Genomic DNA, 26,556 nt, shown 5'->3' with positions numbered 1-26,556 from the left:
ATGCAGAGCGTCCGGGAGCCGGGAGAGACAGAAAGGGCCCCCCTGCGGCCTCCAAAGGAGCACGACCCTCAGACACCGTGGTCTCGGGCCTCCAGCCTCCAGACGGTGACGGTGAGAGGACGCACTGCTGCTGTCCTCGGCACCTAGGCTGACACCCGCTCACCGCGCAGCAGAGGGGCCGCCGCCCTGGCCTCGGGAGAGCCTCGCGTGCTCGGTGTGAGAGTGTGCGGCCTGCCACTGCCCTCCTCACTGGGCGCCTCCCGAGAGGGTCGGGAGTGCAAGGCAGCAGGACCCCGTCGGCCCGGCGGGAACCCCAAGCATCGTCTGGACCCTCGGTGCTCCAAGTCCACACGGGTTCCTGCCATAACAAGTACCTAGAGGAGGGTGGACACTGTGGAGACCCCAGGGACCAGCTTCTACCTGGGAAGGGGCAGGGTCCCAGGCCCCAGCGCCTCCCGGCCCAGGTCCTGTACTTGGAGCCACCGACAGAGGGCAGGTCTAGAGAGGGGACTTCACAAACCCCCCTCCCAGACGGCATGGGTGCAGAGCACCTAGGGACAAAAATCACTCACCAGGTTCAAACACAGGGCTGCCCTCAGCCATCTGGCATCTGTCCCCACAGTCTCGCTGACTTGTCCCCACGTCCTCCCCAAAGACGCCTGGCAGCACTGAATCCACCAGCCCTTCTCGGGAGCCAAGATGGCACCAGGAGGGCACCATCTGGCTTCAGGGTCCCAAGTCCCCTGCTCACAGCTGTGGCAGGTCCTGCAAGAGCCCCAACCCATCTGGGCTTTCAATGACTGGCCCACCCAGGGCAGCCGTGGCAGCAATGAGCCCAGGCTGGAGCCCAAGGCCCCCCACGGCACGCAACCCCCCGGCTCATTCCACATTTGCTGGTGTCACAGGGTCTTGGCCGGTGGGATACAGTTACTGAGGCAGGGCCCCTCTACTGTCCTGGGGGGCTGGGGCTGGGCCTGGAAGACCTCCAGGTGGAGACAGCAGCTCTGGAGGCCTCGAGACGGCTCACCTACTGAGACATACCACTGTAGTGTTCCCCTCCTCACGCCCCCACGGCTGGCAGAAGGTGCCTTGGAGGGACTCTGAGCCTTCCTGGGTCAGCTTGCCCCAGCCCTGCCGGGCCCTCCAGGCCATGGGGGCACAGCTGCCAGGAGAGAAGGTGTTGGCCACTCGGACTGTGGGGCACCTCCTCCGCCTGGACTAACGGAAGACGCCATGGTCCCTGGACTCAGTGGAATCCACCTCAGTTCTGAAGGAGTAAGAGGTAAACAGAACTTGTCTTCTGCAGGCAGGTTGGCGAAGGGGTGGGAGAGCAAGGACGCCTGGCACAAAGCTGCCCCTCTGTCCAGGGCAAGCCCAGCGAGAGGGATGACGCCCCACCCCAGGGCCAGGAGACAGCTGGCCCATCACCTGTCAGGGCTCAGGCACCACAGCTGTGCCGACAGCAAGAGCCCAGACTCCGATCCAGGAAAACAAAGTGCCCACGCTGTGCTTGGAATTCCAATCGGTGCCACGTGCAGCTGGCAAGAGCTGAAGGCAGGCCTCCAGGGCTGCACGGGCTGGCAGCACCCACTCTGGGCCAAGGCAGACACCAGGAGCACAGATGGGTCCCCACACAAGGTGGGGGCTCTGAACCCAGGTCCCCGTGGACAGCACACAGTGCCGCAGACCTGCCCTTTCCTGAGAGGCTCCTGGAGACTCCACCGCCAAGCCAAGCACAGCCTTTGCCACTCCAGTGAAAACAGGGAAAGAAGCGTCATGACGGGAGATGGACTGATGCGCACAGATCAGCACCGAGCTGGTCCTCACCAACCTGCAAGGCGGAAGCCTGAGCCCCCAGATGGTGCTGGAAGCCTAGGAACGTTAAGGAATGACCTGCCTGATAATCCTGCAGCCAGAACCAGTGAGTTGCTCCGTGGACTCAGAGAGCTGCCAGCTCTGCCTTTTCAGGGCCTGTGGGTCCCAACTGGAGCCAGGAAGGGGAGGCAGCCCCACTCCAATGTTAGCCGTGTGCACCCCACAGCTGGGGTGCACCAAAGAGCAGCCATCGAGGCCGCTGCCAGAGACCCATCAAGGTGGGCTCAATAGTGTACCCCAAAAGACATGCCTGTGTCCTAACTCCCGAAATCTGTGGATGTGCCCTTATTTGGAAAAGGGGTCTTTGCATTGAATTAAATTAAGGATCTTGAGACAAGATCATCCTGGCTTTACCAGGAGAGGCCCTAAATCTAACAACATGTGTCCTTAGAAGAGACCAAAGAGGAGAGACACAGACCCAGAGAAGAAGCCACTTGAAGACGGGGGCAGAGTTTGGAGTGACGCAGCCACAGCCCAAAGATGCCTGAAGCTACTAGAAGCTGGGAGAGTCCAGATGGGGCCTCCCTTAGAGCCTGTGGAGGGAGCACAGCCTTGGGCTTCTTGATCTCAGACTTCTGGTTCCGAACTTGGAGAAAGCTAGTCACTGTTGGTTGGGGCTCCCCGGTTTGTGCCAGCGTGCGATGGTGGTCACGGGACACCCGCGCCCCCATCTCCCCCATCTCCCCAGGCCTCCGGTGACTCCTCCCGCCATCCCTGGAGGTGCAGCTGCTCCTCGCAGCCCCGTCAAGACTCACTCCTGGCCTCAGGCTGTGCCGGAGCCAGCTCCCTGCTGGCTGGCCTCTCACAGCACCTTTGATAACTCAGAGGAAATGGAGCAATTCCTCAGGACCACAAACAGCCACACTCACCTAAATTGTAGTAGATACTGAGTAGTCCCAGAACTAGTAAAGATATTGAATCTGCCGTTAAAAATGTGAGAGAGATGTCCAGGCCCAGGCAGTTTTACTGGTGTGATCTATCGAACATTCAAAGAAAAAGTAGCACCGATTCTACCCAAATTCTTTCAGAGAGGAGAAAAGGAGGGCCCACTTCCCAATCCATTTTGTCAAGCCGGCCTTAGCCTAAGGCCGCAGCCAGGAAAAACAGCACAAGTAAATGATATCTCTCATGAACACAGAAAGAAAAAAAAAAAAACCTCAACAGAACCTTAGTAAATGAATCAGCAACATATACAACTAAGTGTACATCACAACCAAGCGAGCTTCACCCAGGAATGCAACGCTAGGTCAAAGTTTCAAAACCAATTAAAAGATTAAATAAGAAAAGCCATATGATCATATCAATAAATACAGAAAAAACAGACAAAATTCAACACCAATTTATATATTTTTAAAAGGCCCTCTCTGTAAACTAGGAATGGAAGGGAACTTCCCGAACCCGACAAAGGGCACCCACAAAACCCCACCGCTGTCGTCACACCTGAGGGGGAAGGCCGACTGCTTCCCCATGAGACCAGGAGCGGACGAGGCCATCCGCTCTCACCGCTGCTGTTCAACACGAGGCGGGGCCCTTGCCAGAGCAATCGGGTGAGACAAGAGCACCCGAGTGGCATGGATGAGGTGCAACAGCATCACACTGAGTGAAGGAAGCACACTGTGTGGCCCCATTTACACCTGGTTTCAGAACCGGTGTGTGTAACCTGCAGTGGCCCACAGGGCTCGCTGGTGGCACAGGCGGAACTTTCAGGGTGACAGGACAGGTGCACGGGATCATTACTGATGGATTTGTCAAACCCCACCAAACTCAGTGCAAGACACTTGTGTTTCATGGTGAGCAAGACTCCTTGATTATTCTGAGGAGGCACAGAGATGAGCCTCCGCATGTCTCAGGTCCTCTGTGGGTCTGTTTCCTCATCGGGACAGGAGGGCACAGCCAGGTGAGTGCTAAGGCCTTGAGGGTCCCAGTCCATACCTGACCCCTCACCCTTAACTTAATTCCATTTGCAAAGACCATATTTCCAAACAAGGTCATGTTCACAGGCTCTGAGGGACATATGTTTCGGGAGCACCATGCAGCCTGCGCAACCTGTGAGCCCGGAGGGTCCACGAGACTGGGGCCCCTGCACCTGGTGTGCCCCAGCTGCCCGGGTTGGGCAATGCCCAACCCTGCATGGCCACACACAACCTGTGAGCACACAGACACACCCCAGGCCAATCCCCCAAACCCTGCTCCCCCCATTATGTCCCTTTTGGGACCACCCACACAGCATGTACAGCGAAGGGGCCTCTGACTCCAAACTTTCCCCATCCACCCTCTTTCCTTGTATTCACGAGGTCATGCTGATGGGCAACCCCAGCTGTGGTTTCCCACCCATGTGTCTGAGGTGCATGCAACCACCTGAGTGGCCTTTCAAGCTCATAGGTACACATCCAGGTGACTGGGAGAACAGTAGTGCCAATCGGCCACACAGCAGTAGGCTGAGAACTGGCCCCTTTGTTCCGAGGAGCTGGGGCAGGGGCAGGAGGGAACAGTCCAGGAAACGCAGGGTAGCCATATCACGCCGGGTGGAAGAGAACGGCAGATGAGCACCATGTCGCAGAGTGTCACATGAGGGCCACCCCCAGGGCACGGTGGCCCGTGGCCCAGGAACAGCCCCCTGCATCCCTTGGTCTACTACTGAGTAGGGCCTGCAGATGGCAACTCCCCACCCCCTGGGGCCTCGGAGTCCAGGTGGGAAGAGGCTGCAGTCCCCAGAGTGGTCTCCCCGGATCCAGGCTCATTCTGAGTAAGGGCTCTTGGTTTGGGAGACCCTCAGAGGGGCATCACTGCGTTGGCATGGTTTAAGGGGACCATCAACCATGACATCTAGAGGTGAGAGAGGCTGGTGCCAGATCCCAAGGCCCACTTGACTGGCTGGTTTAGGTTGAAGGGATCTGGCCAGGCCGCCTCCTCATCATCATTCCAACATTTTGACATTTTTGCAAAGATTTTAGTCCTTGTGAAAGCAAGACCTTGACGAGGCCTGTGCTTCATGCAGCATGTCCCCTGGAGCCTCACCCAGAAGGCCCGTGACTGGCAACAGGCCATGGCCTCACCAGCCCCCGAGGGCAGCACTCGGGGACAGAGCTTTTCCTGGAGCACCGTCTGCCCTGCCCAAAGGACCCGCTGTCCCAGCTCACGGCCTGACATTCCTTAAGCCTTTAACAGAATCACAGCGAAGCTGCCTGGGCCTGGGCTTTCCTCTGTGTTAAGTTTCTAAATTACTAATTTAATCTCTTTATTCCTTACAGGTCTATTCACATTGTCTGTTTCTTCTCAAGTCAGTTTTGGTCACTAGTGTCTCTGTGGAAATTACCCATTTTATCTGTTATCTAATTTGTTGGCCTGCAGTTTTCACTGTGTCCCTTGTAAGTCCTATTGATTTATGAAAGTGGCAGCAAAGTAGGGCTGACAGCCTCCAAGGCGACATTCACAGAAACCATGAGAGTCAGGGCCTGGCCTGTTCTTAGTCTTGCAGCAAAGCGAGCTCAGTTTCCACCATCACCTGTGACGTCAGGAGGCCGATTTTTTGACACACCCACTTCAAGTTAGTGACATGCCATTCCCAATTCTCTAAGCATTTTTATCATAAATCATTTTTTTAAATTTATGCATCATTTTTTAAAAGATTTTATTTCTTTATTTTTAGAGACAGGGAAGAGGAGAAGAAAGAGAGAGAGAAATATCAATGTATGGTTGTCTCTTGCACTGGGGACCAGGCCCGCAAACCAGGCATGTGCCCTGACTGGGAATTGAACCAGCAACCCTTTGGTTTGCAGACCACACTCAATCCACTGAGCTACACCAGCCAGGGCCATATGGTTTTGACAGTTATCAAATACTTTTTCAGCATGAGCTCATAAATAAACTTCACTCACTGATCAATTTTTCTTTTTTTTAATCCTTTATTCTTCAATGACAGTTAACATACATTCTTATATTAGTTTCAGGTGTATACCCCAGTGATTAGATGTTACATAACTTACCAATTTACCGTCCCAATACATCTTGCACCCATCTGACACCATGCACAGTTGTTAGAATAATACTGACCACATTTCCTATGCTCTACTTTACTTCCCATGACAATTCTATAACAACAAATTTGTACTTCTCGATCCCTTCACCTTTTTCACCCACCCCTTCAATCCCCTCCCATCTGGCAACTGTCAAAATGGTCTCTGTATCCATGACTCTGTTTCTGTTCTGCTTGTTCATTAATTTTGTCTTTTAGATTCAATTGCTGATGTATATGTATTTATTGCCATTTTATTATTCATATTTTTTGTCTTTTATTTCCTTTTTCTTCTTAAATAAGACCCTCCAACATTTCATATAATACTGGTTTGGTAATGATGAACTGCTTTACCTTTTTATTTTCTGAAGCTCTTTTTCCATCCTTCAATCATAATGATAGTTTTGCTGGATAGAGTAATCTTGGTTTTAGGTTCTTGCTTTTCATCACTTTGAATATTTCTTGCCAATCCCCTCTTGCCTGCAAGGTTTCTTTTGAGAAATCAGCTGACACTTTTATGGGAGCTCCCTTATAGGTAACTGCTTTTTTCTTTGTTTAGATTTTGTTTATTTTTAGAGAGAAGGGAAAAGGAGAAAGAGAGGAAGAGAAGCATCAATGTATAGTTGCTTCTCGTGTACCCCCTACATGGGATCTGGCCTGCAACCCAGGCATGTGCCCTGACTGGGAATCAAACTGGCAACACTTTGATTCCCAGCCTGAGCTCAATCCATTGAGCCACACCAGCCAGGGCTAACTGCTTTTTTCTTGACATTTTTAAGATTCTCTCGGTGTGACTTCCAGCTAGGATGTAGGCATGCATAGATATACTTTGCTTCCTCACACAGCCAAAAGAAATACAACAACAAATTGGAAAACAAAAAATGACCAGAACTGACAGAAAATTGAACTGTATGGAAGTCCTACAACCACGCAGTTAAAGAAGAAACATTCATCCAGACTGATAGGAGGGGTGGAGATGAGCAGCCAAGTGGAGAGGAAGTGCAGCAAGGTGGCAGCTGGAGGACCACAGTGGGTGAGGCAGCAGCTGGTAGACCCGGTGGTCCCACATCTGCATGCAGATAAACCATGAGGAACAACTGGGGAGAAAGACAGACCACACAACCCAAAGTTCCAGTGCAGGGACATAAAACCTCAAAACCTCTGACTGAAAAATCTGTGGAGGCTGTGGCAGAGGGAGAAACTCCCAGCCTCATAGGAGGGTTCATTGGAGAGACCCATAGGGTTCTAGAACATACACAAACCCACCCACCCAGGAATCAGCCCCAGAAGGGCCCAGTTTGCTGTGGGTAGTGGAGGAAGTGACTGAAAGCCAGAGAGAGCTGAGCAAGTGGCATTGTTCCCTCTCAGACCACTCCCCCACGTACAGTGCCACAACCAAGCAATGTGAGTTGCCCCACCCTGGCTAACACCTAAAGCTGTTCCTTACTACATAACAGGTGTGCCGAGAAAAAGATGGCCCAAATGAAAGAACAGATCAAAGCTCCAAAAATAAAACTAAGCAATACAAAGATAGCCAATCTATCACATGCCAAGTTCAAAACACTAGTAATCAGGATGCTCACAGAAATGGTTGAGTGTGATCATAAAATAGAGGAAGAAGTGAAGGCTATACAAAGTTAAATAAAGAAAAATGTACAGGGAACCAAGAGTCCTGGGAAGGAAGGCAGGACTCAAATCAATGGTTTGGACCAGAATGAAGAAATAAACATTCAACCAGAACAGAGTGAAGAATCAAGAATTCAAAAAAATGAGGAGAGGCTTAGGAACCTCCAGGACATCTTTAAACATTCCAATGTCTGAATAATGGGGGTGCCAGAAGGAGAAGAGGAAGAGCAACAAGTGGAAAACTTATTTGAAAAAATAATGAAGAAGAACCTCCCCAATCTGGCAAAAGAAATAGACTTCCGAGAAGTTCAGGAACCTCGGAGAATCCCCAAAAGTGGGACCCAAGGAAGCACACAGCAAGGCACATCATAATTACATTACCCAAGATTAATAATAAGGAGAGAATCTTAAAAGCAGCAAGAGAAAAGGAGACAGTTACCTTCAAAGGAGTTCCCATAAGACTGTCAGCTGATTTCTCAAGAAACCTTGCAGGTAAGAAGGGACTGGAAAGAAGTATTCAAAGTCATAAAAGACAAGGACCTAGATCCAAGATTACTCTGCCCAGCAAAACTATCATTTAGAATGGAAGGACAGATAAAGTGCTTCCCACATAAGGTCAAGTTAAAGGAGTTCATCGGCACCAAGCCCTTATTATATAAAATGATAAAGGGACTTATCTAAGAAAAAGAATATGGTCAAAACTATGTACAATAAAATGACAACAAACTCACAACTATCAACAACTGAACCTAAAACAAAAACACACTAAGCAAACAACTACATTAGGAACAGTCATGGAAATGCAAATCACATGGAGGGTTATCAGTGGGGAAGAGAATGGGAAAAAGTACAGGGAATAAGAATGAGTGGTAGGTACAAAATAGACAGGGGAAAGTTAAGAATATTATAGGCAATGAAGAAGCCAAACAACTTACATGTATGACCCATGGACATAAAATAAGTTGGGAGGAATGCTGGTGGGAGAAGGGATGCAGGGTGGAGGGGAATAAAAGGGACAAAAAAAGTACAATGTAATAGCATAATCAATAGAATATATTTTTAAATAATAATTAAAAAGATTGTCTTTAACATTTGGCACTTTAATTATGAGGTGTTTTGGTGTGGGTCTCTTTGGATTCATCTTGGTTGAGACTCTTTGTTCTGAATTTGGATGACTGTTTTCTTCACCAAGGTAGGGAAGTTTTCTGTCATTATTTTTTCAAATAGGTTTTTTTTCTTTTCTTTTTTAAAAATATATTTTATTGATTATGCTATTACAGTTGTCCCATTTCCCCCCCTTCATTCCCCTCCACCCTGCACACCCCCTCCCACCCACATTCCCCACTTTAGTTCATGTCCATGTGTCATAAGTTCTTTAGCTTCTCCATTTCCCATACTATTCTTGCCCTCCCCCTGTCTATTTTCTACCTACCATTTATGCTACTTATTCTCTGTACCTTTTCCCTCTCTCTCCTTTTCCTACTCCCCTGTTGCTAACCTTTCATGTGATCACATTTTTGTGGTTCTGTTCCTGTTCTAGTTGTTTGCTTAGTTTGCTTTTGTTTTAGGTGTTGTTGTTAATAACTCTGAGTTTGCTGTCTTTTTACTGTTCATATTTTTAATCTTTTTCTTAGATAACATTTTCTTCTTTAACATTTCATATAATAAGAGTTTGGTGATGATGAACTCATTTAACTTGACCTTATCTGAGAAGCACTTTATCTGCCCTTCCATTCTAAATGAAAGCTTTGCAGGAAAGAGCAATCTTGGATGTAGGTCCTTGTCTTTCATAACTTGGAATACTCCTTTCCAGCCCCTTCTTGCCTGTAAGGTCTTTTGAGAAATCAGCTGACAGTCTGATGGGAAGTCCTTTGTAAGTGACTGTCCCCTTTTATCTTTTTTTTAACTTTTTTATTGATTGTGCCATAACATTTGTTCTATTTACCCTCCTCCATTCCCCTCCACCCTGCACACCCCTCCCCCACCATTCTCCACCCTTTAGTTCATGAACACATGTCTCAAGTTCTTTAGATTCTATATTTCCCCTACTATTCTTACCCTCCCTCCTATCTATTTTCTATCTACTGTCTATGCTACTTATTTTCTGTACCTTCTCCCCCCTTCTCCTTCTCCTTCTCCCACTCCCCTGTTGCTAACCCTCCATGTGATCTTCATTTCTATGGTTCACTCCTGATCTAGCTGTCCTCTTAATTTGCTTTTGTTTTAGGTGTGGTTGTTAATAACTGTGAGTTTGCTGTCCTTTCACTGTTCATCTTTTTTATCTTCTTTTTCTTAGGTAAGTCCCTTTAACATTTCATATAATAAGGGCTTGGTGATGATGAACTCCTTGAATTTGGTCTTATCTGAGAAGCACTTTATCTGTCCTTCTATTCTAAATGAAAGCTTTGCTGGATAGAGCAATCTTGTTTGTAGGTCTTTGGTTTTCATGACTTGGAATACTTCTTTCCAGCCCCTTCTTGCCTGTAATGTCTCTTTTGAGAAATCAGCTGACAGTCTGATGGGCACTCCTTTGTAGGTGACTGTCCCCTTATCTCCTGCTGCTTCTAGGATTCTCTCCTTCATTTTAATCTTGGCTAATGTAATTATGATGTGCCTTGGTGTGTTCCTTCTTGGATCCACCTTCTTTGGGACTCTCTGAGCTTCCTGGACTTCCTGAAAGTCTATTTCCTTAGCTAGATTCAGGAAGTTCTCCTTTATTATTTGTTCAAATAAGTTTTCCACTTGTCGCTCTTCCTCTTCCCCTTCTGGTACCCCTATAATTTGGATGTGGGAACATTTAAAGATGTCCTGGAGGTTCCTAAGCCTCTCCTCATTTTTTTTTGAATTCTTGTTTCTTCCTTCTTTTCTGTTTGATTGTTTCTTTCTTCTTTCTGGTCCACTCCATTGATTTGAATTCCAGTTTCCTTTCCATCACTATTGGTTCCCTGTGCATTTTCCTTCATTTCACTTAGTGTAGCCTTCATTTTTTCATCTAATTTGTGACAAAATTCAACCAATTATGTGAGCATCCTGATCACCAGTGCTTTGAACTGTGCATCTGATAGGTTGGCTGTCTCTTAGTCACTTAGATGTATTGGCTCTGAGGCTTTGATCTGTTCTTCCATTTGAGCCTTTTTTTTTTTTTTTTGGTCTGGTCAAACCTGTTACATACTGAGGGGTAGAGCCTTAGGTGTTCACCAGGGCAGAGTGACCCACATCGTTGGGTTGTGACACTATGTGGGGGTGGGGTCCCAGAGGGAACAGTGTTGCTTGCTCCCCTCGCTGTTGGATTTTAGTTTCTTCCACTGCTTCCCACAAGCAAATTGGGCCCTTCTGGTGCTGGTTCCTGGGTGGGTGGGCTTGTGTACATTCTAGGATCCTGTGGGTCTCTCCAACAAACTCTCCTGTGAGGCTGGGAGTCTCTGTCAGCACCTCAATCCCCACAAGTGTTTTCAGTCTGTGCTTTTAGGCTTTATTTCCTGGCACTGGGGCCCTGGGTTGTGCGGTCTGTCTTGCTGCCCATTTTCATCTGGTTTATCTTCATGCGAATGTATGACCACGGTCTGCCAGCCACCTTGCATGCCTCACTGGGTATGCTCATTTTCTCCCCATGCCTGGGGTCTGCCAACCTCCACCTGTGCACCTGGGTCCACCAGCCACCTCTTTTTCCTACCGTGACCCCTCTCCACCAGCCACCGACTCCGCCCCTTTTACCCGTCTGGATGAATGGTTGTCAGACTTCTGTACAGTTCAATTTTCTGTCAGTTCTGGTTGTTTTGTTTCTAAATTTTTGTTGTCCTTAATTTTGGTTGTGCAGGGAGGCACAGTGTGTCTACCTATGCCTCCATCTTGGCTGGAAGTCATCAAATAGGTTTTTAATCTCTTGCCTTTCTCCCCTCACTTTCCAGTGCCACCATGATGTGAACATTGTTACACTTGAAGTTGTCCCAGAGGCTGCTTACACTTTTTTTTTTTTTTTTTTGCTATTCTGATTCAGTGATTTTCTGCTTCCTAATATCCCAAATCACTGGTTTGATTCTAGGCTTAATTTACTCTACTGTTGATTCCCTGTAAATTATTCTTCATTTCTGTTGGTGTATCCTTCATTTCTGACTGGTCCTTTTTTATGCTGTTGAAGTTCCCATTAAGTTGATTGAGCATCCTTATAACTAGTGATTTGAACTCTGCATCTATTAGGTTGCTTGTCTCCAATTTGTTTAGTTCTTCCTCTTGAATTTTGTTCTGTTCTTTCGTTTGGGACATGTTTGCCACCTCATCTTGGCAGCCTCTCTGTGTTTGTTTCTATGTATGAGGTAGAGCTGCTGTCTGCCAGGCTTGGTACAGTGGCCTAATGTATTATAGTAGGTGTTCTGTAGAGTCCAGTAACGCAGCCTCCCCAATCATCCAAGCTGGGCACTCAAGATGCACCACTCCCACCCCATGTGGGCTGTGTACACCCCCTCTTCTACTCGAGCCTTGATTGCTGTTGGCGTGTCAGTGGGCAGTATTTGCCCCCAGAGCAATCAGCTGCAAGAACTGGTTGCAACTACCAACCACCAACCTCTGACCACTGTGAAGGATCAGCTGTGTGGGGTCCACTCCACAGAGCAGGACTTAATTCATCCAGGCTCTGGTGCTCGCTGAGAGTGCCCCTTGAGGAGTGTGACATTTGTGGAGGTGGTTGGGCAGAGGTGCTTCCATGTGGTCTGAAGCTGTTCACTAGGTGTGCTGGCTCTGGGGCCTTTCAGAAGGTGCAGGCTAAGGTCAGCCACTGCCTGTGCTTTGCCCAGGGCTGCCTGGCATGAGCTACAAAGCAATCTTCAGGTGGCTGCTACTAGCACTGGGCTTAGAGGTGCCCAGGCAAGGCCAACTATGAACCATGGCCAGCTGCTGCTAGTGCCCCACCTGGAACCACTTAGTGAGGGGTACAGGGCATGTGGAGGCCAGATGATGCTTATTTGAGACATTTTAGAAAAATCTGAAGCATGGTCCAAAACAGGCCATTTGTACGGAAAAGCCACTGCAAACAGTTTGGGTGGTTTGAAAGTTGGGTGGGGCAGAGCCTTAGGGAATCAGCAGGGCAAGGTAAACAATGCTAGCCAGATTGCTGAAGTCTCAGATATGGTGCCCACCTGCCAGCTCTGTGGGGAGAGGACTCATCAAAAGAACAATGACCTCTGCCAACACTTCTGTCTGGGAGCTGCCCGCCAGCTCTCACCTTGATGCCAAACAATTCAGTTCCTCCCCAATGTCCCTGTTGCCCTTCAAGCTGCTATCCCAGTGCTGGAGTTCATGGGGAATGAGTCTGAGTAAGTCTGTGCATGGGCCCTTGAAGAGGAGCTACCTGGGACTTCAGAAACCCTCTGTCTCCCTCAGCCTCAATCACCACTGGTTTTTATGGCCGGAAGTTATGAGGACTTCTCTTCCTAGCCCTGGATCCTGGGCTGTGGGGCCTGGTATAGAGCTGAGGCCCCTTTCTCCTCACTTCTCAGGTTATCTCAGCAGCCAAAATAACCCTCCCAATTTTTATCTGCCACACATGGGTGTGGGACCAGCCCATTCTCTGCCCCCTCCTACCAGTTTTGATGTGGCTTCTTCTTTAATTTCCTAGTTGCAGGACTTCCATTCAGCCCAATTTCAGGTGGTTCTGAATGATACTTGTTCTATAGTTGTAATTTTGATGTGGATGTGGGAGGAGGTTAAGTACCATGTTTACCCACGCCACCATCTTGACCAGAAGTCTGTACTGATCAATTTTTGATATGAAACTGTATTGTTGAATCTCTGGAATAACAACTCATTAAATAATGACATGCATGTTTATAAACTCACATTTCTAAATTATAAATATTTATAAATATAAATAAAATTCAGTTTATTAAGAATGGCATCCTGATTTTTTATATCTTTGCTTACTTTGTTCTGCCTGTTCTCTCAACTTCTTAGAGGGACATGTTCAAGTCCCCAAGGATATTTCCACTCTGCTGTCCATCTCACTTTGTCCCCAGTGGTAACCTGCCAGAGTGGGGCAGGACAGACACACGAGCCAGTAGTTCCAGCTGTGTCATCCTGTCATATTCCTAAGGTACTGCAGGCAGCACAGCCAGTCTCTCCCCTTCCAGACTGCCCCTCCTACCAGTCTCACAACATGCTTTGCACCTACCAACTGAGCCATCTTGCCCTAGGCATTGCTGCGAATATATTTATTCGTTTTCTGAATTCTATTGTATTTTGATTTTCTTTATTATCAAGGCAGTATTGCTAGCATGGAGAAGTTGGAAAAACCAGGAAATGGAGAGCAATTACATCTGAGCCTGGCACTGAAGCAACAGATGAGATCAGAAAGAAAGTGGCAGACATTGGTTTCAAGTTTAGAGGGGCAGCCCACACCACCTTCAGGAGGAGCAGATCCGACCTGGGCCTCAGGATAAAGGGAGCGCAGGAAGCAGGAACCATGGGGTTCTAGGTGGAGAGAGCTTGGGGGAAGGAGGGCACAGGTTCTGTTGCCCCTGGCAAACCTGCTCAGGTGGGACCACTTGCTGCATCTTCAAGGTAGTGAGCTTTTGACAGCAAGAAAAAACAAAGATAAAGATAACAAAAACCACACAGATGTGAGTCTTCCTCCAGCATCTTCTGGTCTGGCTTACACATGCAGAAAAGGAAGCTGCCTCCTTCCTGGCCGTTTCTGACTGGGACTCAAGCATCCTCTCTCCCAAATGAAGTCGTCCCAGATGGGTGTGGGAGGAGGACTCCGCAGCAAGGGCTTTGCTGCGCCCTCTCCAGAGCTGGTTTTCCGCTCAGGGATGCCTGTCTGCGGTCTCTGTCCTATCAGGAAGCCTCCAAAACAGAAGGGTGGCTGGTGCCAGCCCAACAGCTGCTGTGTGGTCACCCCTGGGAAGAAGCGGTTGATGGCTCCCTCGGGGTGCAGACTGATGAAGGTTGGGGCCCCACAGGCCCCCCCAGGGGTGAATCCATGCTCCACTTGACAGTCCTCTGACAACCAAGACAGGGCCCCCCACTTGGCTCCTGCAGATGCCTGGAGTCTGCAGCAGCAACCTTCTGGGCAGAAGAACACAGCACCCACTCAAAGAGCATCACAATGGGGGAGCCTAAGTACAGCTGGGTTCTGAACCAGCCTCCCAGATGGCCAAACCAGACTGAGCCCATTTGGTGCTGGGGGAATGGCCAGCCAAAGCCCCCCCCAGGCAGCTCCCATCCTGCTGGGCACATCCAACTGCTCAGTGACCCCTCCACCTCGTATCCAAACACCTGACACCTCTGTTTTCCCAGCTCCTCCCTCACCCCACAACCATCCCTGGAAGTTGCCACTACCCCACCACAAAGCACATCCCCAAGCTCAGCTGCTGCTGCCCTGCCAGCCCCGTGGCTCCCAGGGCCATTTAGAGGGACTTCAGCCTTGCCTCACCTTGTTCCCCCACCTCCTTGCGGCACCCCAACAACACTTGCCTCATTCCCTGTCAGGCCTCTGCCCAAAGCTCCCTGCTCACACTGACCTTGCCCGAGAACCCCTTACTCAGCCTGTCATCTTTTGGGGGAGACCTTCCCTACATCTGTTAGCATGGAGTTCTTCAATTCACGCCTGTGTTCACTCAGTTTCTCCTCGATTCAGGAGACCCTGAAGCAAGTCAGGAAGCCTGTGTCTGCCGCTTGTAAATACATGGCTGCAGAAACCCACGGGAGTGCACAACCAGGTATGAAACAAGCCAGCAACCTCACAACACTGCACAAGTGTTCCCTGGGTGATGCTCTCACCTGCAACAACTGGGGCACACTGCTGCCAGGACTGTGCTGACCCCACCTGGGCAGCGCCCGGCTCAGGTGCTGTTTGGGGTGGTGGGAGGACAGGCTTGGAAGGGGTACAGGATTGGGGTTCCAGAGGAGGGAGGACCTGCCCCTACTAGTTGCAGCCCAGGCCCCACCCAACCTGCGGGCTGCAGCGCCCCCTGGTGCCCTCCCAGCTCAGGGGCGCCCCCAAGCCCTGGTGGCTCTTGGTGCCCAGGAGCAGCAACAACCCTGTCAGAGCTGGGGAGGCTCATCTGCAAGCCCCCCACCTGTGTCCTCCCGCCCCTCATGTCTAACCCACACACCCTCTATCCCCTCAACACACACACACACTTGCCCACAGTCCCCTGCCCCAGCCTCCCAGCTCCTACCAAAGCCTCTCCCCATAGAGGGAAAACAAGATACCACACACAAGATTCCAAGGTTGCTTTGCTATTAGGAAATCCATTAATAAAATTCAGTATATGAACAGATCAAAGGAGGAAAATTGTATGATTTCTCTCCATCATTGCAGAAAAAGCCTTTGACAAAAGCCTAATGTCCATTTCTGATAAACGTATTAAAAGTAAGGAAAATGGAAGTTGATAGATATGGTCTCAACATAATAAAATATATGTGCATTTTCTAAACCCATACCTCACTGAACGAGGAGCTGTGGTGTCGTTTCCCCCAGCACCAAGGCAAGCCCACCTTGTCTCCACTGCCACTCCTCACTGTCCGGAGGCATCGGCCGCTGAATCAGACCAGAGCGACTGGTCAGGATTGTAAGACTGGAAAAGGAGTGAAACTGTCTATGTGCAGAGGCTACATGCTGTACCTGGGACCTCTACAAAAATGCTGTCCTGTTAAACTTGTGACGATGGAGACATCCCATGTCCTCTGTGTCCCCACCAGTCACATGCAGCTGCTGAGCATTAAAAGTGGGGCTTATGTGCTTTTCCGATCTGCCATCTGTGGTGGAACCACCGCCAAGATGCAGATTTTCATGACAACCCTTATGGGGAAGACCATCACTCTCAAGGTTGACCCCTCGGCTACAACAGAAACAAGGCCAAGACCAGGATGAGGAAGGAACCCCCGGTCAGCTGAGACTGACCTCTGCTGGCCAGCCGCGGGCAGACGGGCGCTGTGTCCGACTGCAACATTCAAAGGGAGCCCACTGTTCCCCTCTCGATGAGACTCCGTGGTGGCACTAAGAAGAGGAGTGAGTCTCACACCACTCGCCACAGTGGTGTGAGCGTAAGCGAAGAACAGCGTTAAGTGACAGGTTAGGCTGGCTGTCCTGACACCACACAGTGGACGTGAGGGCAAGACCCGTCGCCTTCGTCGGGAGCGCCCTTCAGATGAATGCGGTGCCGGAGACTTTACGGCCACTCTGACGGGCAGGACCGTGGCGAGTGCTGCCTGACCTGTGGCCTCAACGAACCAGAAGCCAAGTCATTGTGTTTGGGTTAATAAAAGACATGAAGAAACCAATTTTAAAACACAAAAATGGGGCTGATGTGACTGAGGAATCAAGTGCTTGGATTCATTCCTGTTTATTTCATGTACACATAAAGGTGAGCGGCCACACAGCAAGCACAACCCCACAGGACTGGTGGAGGGAAAGACACTCACACAATAAGCGAACTGTACAAAATTAACACAGAAATCAAGAGCCTTGACATCAACACAAAATACGTAGTGGGAGGATGGAATGGTAGAGAATCCGCCATCAACAATAGAAATCAGAAGATAAAATAGTCGGGAATAAAGCTGACGGGAAGTGTGCTCAAGTCATAATTGGGATAGAGACAGAAATTCAAAGGTGATGAAGTGCAGATTGGAGCCTGTAGAGAACGGACTCAGTGGTAACGTCCATTGCACCCCGGTTGTGAGAGAACCCCGTGTTTAGGGAACGTGCCCTGGAGTATTCAGGGTGGGGAGCGCCATTCCGCAGCTACCCTCTGAAGGGGCAGAGCAAACAGGCTGGAATGTTGACATCGGGGCGATCCGGGGGAAGGAACACAGGTATTTGTCCCACTGTTCTTGCAAATTTTCTCTAAATATAAGGTTATTTAAAAATAAAATGTTAAAGAATTGAATTACAAGTACCAATATGGTAGTGGGGAGGAAATACAATAAAGATGAAATGTTTTTTTAATAATTTATTTTTTAATTCTTTAAATTTATTTATCTTTAGAAGGAAAGAGGGAGAAAACATCAATGTATGGTTGCTTTTTATGCGTGCCCTGCTGGGAACTGGCCCCTACTGGGAACTGGCCTGCAACCCAGGCATGTGCCCCGACTGGGAATTGAACCACGATCTTTTGGTTCACAGGCCCGTGCTCAATCCACTGAGCTACACCAGCCAGGGCTAAAGGTTTTTTAAAAGCCATACAAACAAGGGCCTGTGCACTGCAAGCTGGCGCTCCCCCCCAGGAACCCGAGCTCTCCTGGTGCAGAGATACCCCGTTTCCAGCCTGTGCTGCTCCAGTCCTTCGAAAGGTGGACCGATGGCTAAATTACCTACATCTATGCAGTGGCTTCTTAAGATGTAGCCACGATAAAACCTGGGCAGGTCCAGATGTGCTGCTACCAACTCCCTGCCGCATGTGCTTGGATGAAGAAAAGAAGAATTGAATGGCCTCCTGAGGTGCGTGGAAGAAACAGACAGGGCTCTGCTTCAGCAGTAGGCACAGAGCAAGACACCGTGGCAAACTCGGTGTCCACCTGCTTCCGCAGACACCGGCATCCTATGCACCCATGCGCGTGCACACAGGGACACACACACACACACTTCCAGGGCTCACCAGGCACCACGCTGTGCCTTTAGATAAATGACTTTACTCCAGTGAGAGAGGCAATGTTGTTCTCCCTGACTCCCCGTGGAGGAAACTGAGGCACAGGAATGTGACTTTGCACAGCCGTTGCTGGTAGAGACAAGGTCCCCATTGATGGGCCACACCCTCATCCTCCCGGGTCCCTTCTGCCTTCTGAATCACTCTAAGCAGAAGCCAGGGGGACAGACCAGCTCTGCCCCTTCTGGAACGCACAATCCCAAAACCGCTGGAGGGGCAAACAGGACAGGCATCCTCACTAGTGGGGGAGGCGTCATGAAGGTGGAGCTAGGAGTTCGGTCACGAATGCAGGGCTGAGCCCCGTGGGAACAGGGTTCTCACTGCTGGAGTCGAGCGTCACAAGCATAGAGGCAGAAAGCTGAATGAGGCCCGCAGTCACGTGGAGCTGGAGGTACCAATGTGAAGTCCCAGCGTTTAACGTGAATGGCTATCAACACAAGAACACGTACAATGAGAGTGCGCAGGGTCACATATTCTTTGCTCTGTCCATCAAGAAGGTCTAAACGCAGTGACACCCCAGGAGTTTCATTTGCTACAAGCACCGGGCTCTCCAAGGAACCTCGGCCCCAGTGCTGAGCAGAGACCACAGGAGTGGGGCCTGACCGTCTGCAGCCCCAGGGGTAAGGAAAGCCCCCCGGGGACAAGAGGCCCCCACCAGCGAGGACTGGACAGCTGGAGCAGTAAAATAAAGTGGGAAATTAAGTGAATGAATGGCAAGTTTGCTAAGGGATAGGACATTTGCAGAGTTTCAAGGTTACCGGGGGGAAAGGATACCAGGCTGATGGAGCCCTCAAAGTGAATGCCACCAGACACAAGCCACGTGCAAATCGTGCCCTCCCAGAGGGACGTGCCAGGCAGTGACGCTGCTCAGGGGCACTGAGACAACCACCCACCCTGAAGCAACACTGCCATACAGACCCGGCTGTCGCAAGTCGGCATCCATGGGAGCTGGCCCAGAGGGAGGGGCACAGGCCCACCCAGTCGGCCTGCTCCTCCAGAGCCTGTGACACGCCACAGACGTGCCCGAGTGCCCACTCGGTGGGCTCAGGGCGTGCTGACTCACCATGGCTTCGCTCCTCCACCAGAGGATTTACAGCACAGACTAACTTCTATACTGGCTTTACTCTGGTTTCTCCCATGAGTTTAGTGATGCCTTCCCTTGGCATGGAAATTCACCTCAGAATCCAGTCAGGCGTCCTGACCCAGAGGAAAGACCCCAGTGACTAGTCTGCGCACAGAGAATTGCTGGCTGAACGGTCACGGCAAGGTCAATGCTGGTCTGCAGTCAGGGCAAGTAATCCGCTCCCAGAGGACAGAGAACCAGGGGGCTGGGGCAGTGGAACTGTCTGCCCTTTTGCCCAGAATGACCTCCCTCTCTCCCCAGCCACCCCACTTGGCCAACACGGTTGCTTCTCACAGTGTTTTCTAGGAAGCCGTTTCTCCGAACTCTATCGGACTCTCCGTGGTATTGAACAGCACCCCTGAGACACCATCACCTCCCTGGGGCCAGAGCAGGGATGAGGACTCGGTGCTTTCACTGCCCGAGGTGCCTGCCGACAAAAGGATCCACCCCTAACACCTGACCACCAGCACAGCCTGACTGCCGGTGAGAACTGTCCCTGCAGTGGCCCGGGCTGCATTCTGGAAGCAAGGTGCTGGGCTCTCCGGCAAGCTCCGACAGGCCAGGCTCAGCTTCTCCTGAGGGAATGAGCCCCCAGCTCCCCAGGCTCATCCTGTTGCCTGGCCCCAGGCAGCTGCCTGGTGTGATACAAACTTACTTCTTCTCTTCTTTGTCTGTATTTTCTCTGGAGCCCGACCCATAGGCTTTTCTGCATTCTCTTTGAGATAAAAATCAAAAACAAATCTTTAAAGGCCATCTCCAAAAACCACAGAATGGCTGGAATTAAATAAAAATAAAGCTTGTGGCTTTCCTCTCAGGAACTTCCTGCTTATCTGAAATGCGCCGAGTCAGCAGCAGCTCGGAGCCCAGGCGGTGGTTCCCTGGCCTCAGCCTCCAGATGCGGCCAGGCCTGAAGGCCACAGACAGAGCACAAGCCGGACCACAGGCAGCAAGGCAGAATTCTCCTTCCCGCTAAAAATTCTTCCTAATAAAACGTCCCCACGTTGTCCCTCCTCGGCGGGGGGAAACACACCCCTGCAGCGGACACTTGGAGGCCCGTGTGCGAAGGGCAGGCTTCACGTGTGACTCCTGAATGCTGGGCTCGCATTCCTCCGCCTGATTTACATTCGGGGCTTTGAGCCTTCCTCACCTCCCCACCTAGAACCTCACTGAGTCAGAAAAGGGAAGGCAGTGAGCTGAGTTTACTCACAGCCCTCCTGATACTGAATGTGTGGGTTTTCTCTGGACACCAACCAATTCCCAACTCTCTAGATACCAACTGGGTGTCCTGGTATTTAACTCAGTTCTGACACTAATTGCCCGACATTAACCAGACCCCACAAGCTGAGGGCTGAGCTAAGGCTGCCCCCACTTCAGGCCCCAGTCACAAGTCGCCTGCGCTTCTGACGAACCAGCTATAAAACAGGGCCCCTACAACCCCTCCTCTGGTTCCATGATGTGCTAGAAGGGCTCCCGGAACTCAGGGAAAGGCTTCACTTCCGCTTACTGACCTATCATTAGGACACACCTGGGGAACCGCAGACCGCGGATGCAGGGGGAGGTGCGGGAAGGGTGGGAGCACCGGGCCCTCTCTGGGAGTGCTGCCTCTCAGCACCTCATGTGCTCACCAGTCCAAAGATTCCCCAGCCCTTCCTTCACTTAGGGTTTTTATGGAGGTTCCGTTACACAGGCTGATTAAGCCACTGGTGATTAGCTCTGTCTCCGGTCCCTCAAGGGATTTGGGGAGTCAAGGGTGGGGCTGAAAAATCCCAACCCTCCAATCACATCTTGGTCTTTCTGGCCCTCGCGCTCCGCCTCCCACAAACCAAGCCTAGGAGCCCCGCCCCCTCCACCTCATTGGCTCACAAGAGATAGTCATCATCACCCTCGCGATGTCCAGGGTGTTAGGAGTGGGTACCAGTTAGGAACTGGGACAAAAACCAAATATATATATTTTATTATTCCACAGTCATCTTCTGACAAGGTCCATGAACACTGTTTTAATCCACAGGTGGATAAAGGGACCCCCACAGAGACTGCGCACGAATGTGCAACTCTGCCTGTGGTCCTCCCTGCAGACGCTCTGCCTGGAATTCCCTTCTGAGCGCCGCCCCGCCCCCCAAGCGGGCAACAGGAGACAGGCACCATGTGGTGCGGCCTCTCTGTATCCCAAGGGCAGGTCGCCCGCATTTATAGAAAAGGCTCCTTGGAAAGTTAAACAGAATCGCCACATGGCCCAGCACCTCTGCTCCCGGGATCATCCAGGGAACACGCAAACTCATGTCCACATAAGAATCTGTACACAGAGTTCCTGCAGCAGGAATCACATCACAAAAGCCAGAGGCGGAGACACCCTAAGTGTCCAGGACAGCAGAACAGATAAACACAGTGCAGCCCGTCCAAACAGGGGAATATTATTCAGCTGTAAAAAGGAAGGAAACTCCTACTCAGGCTGAGACATGGATGAACCTTGAGGACATCGGGCTCAGAAAAATAAGCCAGACACACAAGGACAAATCCTACATGGTTCCTCTTATGTGAGGCCCCTGGAACAGGCAACTCCAGGGTGACAGGAAGTGGATTAGAGGTGACTGGGGTCGGGGGAGGGGGAATGGGGAGTGAGTGCTGAGGAATGTGGGGTTTCATTTGGAGGATGCAATGCTCTGGAAGTAGATGTTGGTGGTGGCTGCACAAATTGTGAATGTACTATACAGGTGATGTGTTACAGAAGTGTACGTCTGAAACCTGTATAATTGTATTAGCCAATGTCACCCCAGTCAATTCAACAAAAATACAAAAATAAATGAACAAGCCAAAAAGCCCACCGTGAGTGTGCTAAGTGCTGCTGCGGTTGGACGCCAGGCAGCCGCGGCCCAAAGAGAGACAGAGGGCTCCCCTCAGCCCGCGCATCCCTGCCAGGCCTCCCGCATCCGACCCCTCGAGGACCTTCCCCTCTTACACTGTGTCACCCGCAAGCCCTTCTGTTTCTCTGCTTGTTTTCTCACCTTCCCCCCACCCCCACTCCCTCATCCCCACACTGCACCCCCCAACTGACACCTCTAAGGATGGGCCGGGCCCCGCCCCCAGAATATGGAGCACCAGCCTTTCAGGTAGAAGATCAGGTCTCATGCACAAGGCCCCACACAGGTCCTCTCCCCTGCTCTCAGCCTGGGGCCTGAAAAATGAATTCTAAATCCATTTGATCATGAAAGTCTTGGACATGTAAATCCACCTTTATAAAGTTCTCCTGTGGGCAGAGGACTAATTCTGCACTTGAACGAAGACTTGGTTTCTGTCGCCTGAGCCCCAGGCATGTCACTCGCATCACATTAATGCATCTGGCCTGGGGACAGCTCTGAAAGGCTGCACTGGGACTTTGGTGGCCCGGGTGGGATCCAGTGTGGTAGGGTCTGGAGGCAAAAAGCAAGGCTTCCTGGAAAGGACTAAAGGGGAACTGTAGGGGAGCCAGGGTCCCTCTTGAAGGAAAAAGAAGCTGGTCTCCCACTCCTGGGCACAGACCTTAAAGAAGCGAAGGCAGGTGTTTTGATAATATCTCATTCCCCCAGTCACAGCAGCATGGCCTGCAAAAGGCAGAGGTGACCGGGGTCCCTCACAAACAGGACAGGTGAATAAAATGTGCTCCTCTGCCCACTGGAGAATTATTAAGCCATAAAAAGGAGTGGATAACATTTTTTAAAAACCCAAACTATTCAATTTAAAAATAGGCAGAAAACCTGAATAGACATTTTTCCAAAAAGGACATACAAATAACGTATGGAAAGATGCTCAACATCACTCATCATCGGAAAAATGCAATTAAGACCACAGTGAAGGGAGCTGTCTGCCCCTGCCCCTGACTCACAGAGACAGCCACCTCACACACCTAAACCAGTTACTTCAGGGCTGCAGCAGGACCAGGAAGCAAGTGGCCACAGTCCCCACATACCTTAGACACCAGGGACTTAACTGCAGCCAAAAGGTGTGTAGCCCCCCTCAGTGCCCATAATCGTAGGCCTTTGGACCCGTTAATCTCTAAAAAGAACTGGAGCCCTGGCCAGGTAGCTCAGTTGGCTAGAACATTGTCCCACTATGCCAAGGTTGGGGGTTCGATCCCTAGTCAGGGCACATACAATAAGTAACCAATGAAAGTGTAAATAAGTGAAACAGCAAAAATCAATGCCTCTCTCTCTTCTCTTCCTCCTCCTCTCCCTCTCCTCCTCTCTCTTTCTCTCCTTTCCTCCCTCCCTCCCTTCCTCTCTCTAAATCAATAAAGATTATAAAAAAGAAAAAGAAGAACCGGAAATACAGTTGTGGACAGTCTTAATGAAGCCCAGGAGCTTCTGGGGAGCCAGATAACCCTCTCTTTGCACAATACCTAAAATTCCTTGCATGAAAAAAAAAAGACCACAATGAGATAGTGCCTCACACCTGTCAGAATGGCTATCAAAAAATCAACAAACAAGTGTTGGCAAGGATGTGGAGAAAACTGACTCTGTTGGTGATTGTAAACTGGTGCAGCCACTATGGAAAACCGTGTGGAGAATCCTTGAAAAGTTAAAAATCGAACTACCATATGACCCAGAGTATCCAAAGAAAACAAGAACACTAATTCAATATATGCGCCCCTATGTTCATTACAGCGTAACTAATTACAGCCCAGGTATGGAAGCAAGCGAGGTGTCCATCAATAGATGAACGGATAGAGAAGATGCGGCGCACACACACACACACACACACACACAATGGAACGTTATTCAGCAACAAAAAAGAATGCAGTCTTAGCATTTGTGACAAGACGGATGGACCTGAAGGGTATCATGCTAAGTGACGTAAGTCAGAGAAAGACAAACACCATTTGGTTTCACTTATATGTGGAATCTTAAAAAACAAAATAAAATGGAAACAGACACATAGATACAGAAACCAAGCTGATGTTTCCCAAAGGGGAAGAGGGGGACGAGAGGTTTTTAAAAGGAAGTGAAGCACAGACACCTGCTACAACACGGCGGAGCCTGAACACACGCTGCTGAGTGAGAGAAGCCAGACGCACGAGACCACGCAGTGCGCGACTGGCTCCACTTACATGAAATGCCCAGAACAGGCAAATCCACAGAGAGAAAGAGAAGGACTGGAGTGGGCAGTGGGGGGAGGGGCGATCGACGCTAATGGGTATGCAGTTTCTTTTTGGAATGATGAAAATATTTTGGAATCGGACGCTGGAGGTGGTTGGATAGCATTGTAAATGTGCCAAATGCCACTGAACTGCTGAATTTAAAATGGTTAATTTTATGGTATGTGCGCTTCACCTCAATTTTAAAAAGGAAAAGAACCTGGTAAAAACCCACTTGTTTTGATTCGTGGAAAAGTGGCAGCAGAGGGAGTCGGAGGTGGAGAGGGGCTGGTGTGTCTCGCATCCTTTCTGTGGTCACCACTCGAAAGAGGAGGCTCCCACGGGGGAAGGTGTGCGCTGGTTCCCACTCCGGTTCAACACTCAGGGGGCAGAGTTCTCAGGACACACGACCGACTCAGACAATCGGGACAGGGGACGGGTCCATTTTCCCTGTGAGGCTGCAAGCCTGTCGCTTCCCTGCTCTTCCTGGGGCTGCGAGGCCTCCGCCGCCCAGGCACCAGCTGGAAGCCAGCCCGTCCTGACTGTGGGCCAAGCAAGGCCCCTACAAGGCCTGTGAAGAAGAAGGAAGGCTCGGGCCCTGGGGGCCCTGGGCCCAGGGTCGGTGCAAGGCTGCACCTGTGTGTGCACGTGTGTGGCTGTGTGAGCATGCGCTCGTGTGTGTTTGTACACATGCATGTGCACGTGTTTATGTGTGATCATGTGAGCCACAGATCTAATTTAAAATTTCCTACTAGCCACGCGCATTCTAAAAGGAAAAGGAAACAGACTAAATTAATCTTAATAATACATTTCATTTCAACTGACATCTAAAATGTTACCGTTCCACCACGTGAATAAAAAGTTTATTAATCTGTTATCATCTTTTTGTTCTAAGTCTTCTCACCAAGTGTATGTTTCAGACTCAAAGTGCCTCAGTCCAGATCAGCTGCATTTCCAGGGCTCAGTGGCACCGTGTGGGCACTGTGACTCCGGGAGGCAGGTCGTCCCTGCTCACTGCTTTGTGCCAGGCTCCTTCTAACATGCCTGGCACGAGGGACAGTGAATGGGGAGCAAGTCGACCAACAACCAAACAAGACAGCACATGGCCACCACTGGCCCCGAAGGTGGTGACAAAGTGGATGGCAGAGGAACTGTTGCAATGGCCACCATGGCTCTTGCCAGATACCCTCATGCATGTGACTCATCTTTAAACCCTGCGTGGCAATCCCTGATGCATCCCCGCCGAGGTTTCTGGGGAAGACAGGGCAACCTGGGAGTCCAACTACTTCCTTAAGATCATCCAACTTCTAGGTGACCATCCAGACTGCTTCACTGTGGGAGCAGATGCTGTGGGCCCCAAGCGGAAGCAGCAGACCCGTCCGTCCCTCCTGAGAAGCTGTGGGGCTGATGGGAAGGAATATCACAACACGCAAAGCCATGCAGGGAATCTGGAAAACAGTGCAGCAGTGTCTCCAACCTCTGGAGAGACTGTTGCCTCATATCTGGGGGGCATGTGGGCTTTGTGTTCACCAGTGGGAACCACACTGAGATCAGGGACATGCTGCTGGCCAATAAGGTGCCAGCTGCCTCCCATGCAGGTGCCATTGTCCCATGTGAGGTCATTGTGCCTGCCCAGAACACTGGCCTGGGGCCCAAGAAGACCCCCTTCTCCCAGGCTCTACGAATCACCACTAAGATCCCCAGGGCACCACTGAAATCCTGAGTGATGTGCAGCTGCTGAAGACGGGAGACAAAGTGGGAGGCAGCGAAGCCCCACTGCTGAGCATCTCTCCGCTCTCCTTTGGGCTGCTCATCCAGCAGGTGCTTGACAATGGCAGCATCTGCAACCTGGGGGCACCTGACATCACGGCGGAAACTCTGCACTCCTGCCTCCCGGAGGGTGTCCGAAGTGTTGCCGGCACCTGTCTGCAGATTGGTGGGTCACCCAGCTGTTGCATCAGCACCCCATTCTATCATCAATGGATACAAGCGGGTCCCGGCTTTAACCGCGGAGACCAATGACACCTTCCCACTTGTGGAAAAGGCCAAGGCCTCCTTGGCTGATCCATCTGCACTTGTGGCTGCTGCCCCTGCTGCCATAGCCCCAGCCAGGGCTGAAGCAAGGGAAGAGTCAGACAAGGACATGAGATGTAGTCTCTTTGACTAA

General features: G+C 50.5%; 1 pseudogene; it reads left to right on the top strand.

The window, feature by feature from the left end:
• On the top strand, positions 1 to 26,556 carry LOC119058151 (60S acidic ribosomal protein P0-like; annotated as a pseudogene).

This window comes from Artibeus jamaicensis, unplaced genomic scaffold (genome assembly GCF_021234435.1).
Source record: "Artibeus jamaicensis isolate MK-2021 breed Jamaican fruit bat unplaced genomic scaffold, CSHL_Jam_final contig_700, whole genome shotgun sequence".
Lineage (NCBI taxonomy): Eukaryota > Metazoa > Chordata > Mammalia > Chiroptera > Phyllostomidae > Artibeus > Artibeus jamaicensis.
This window is presented reverse-complemented; position numbering and strand designations above follow the sequence as displayed.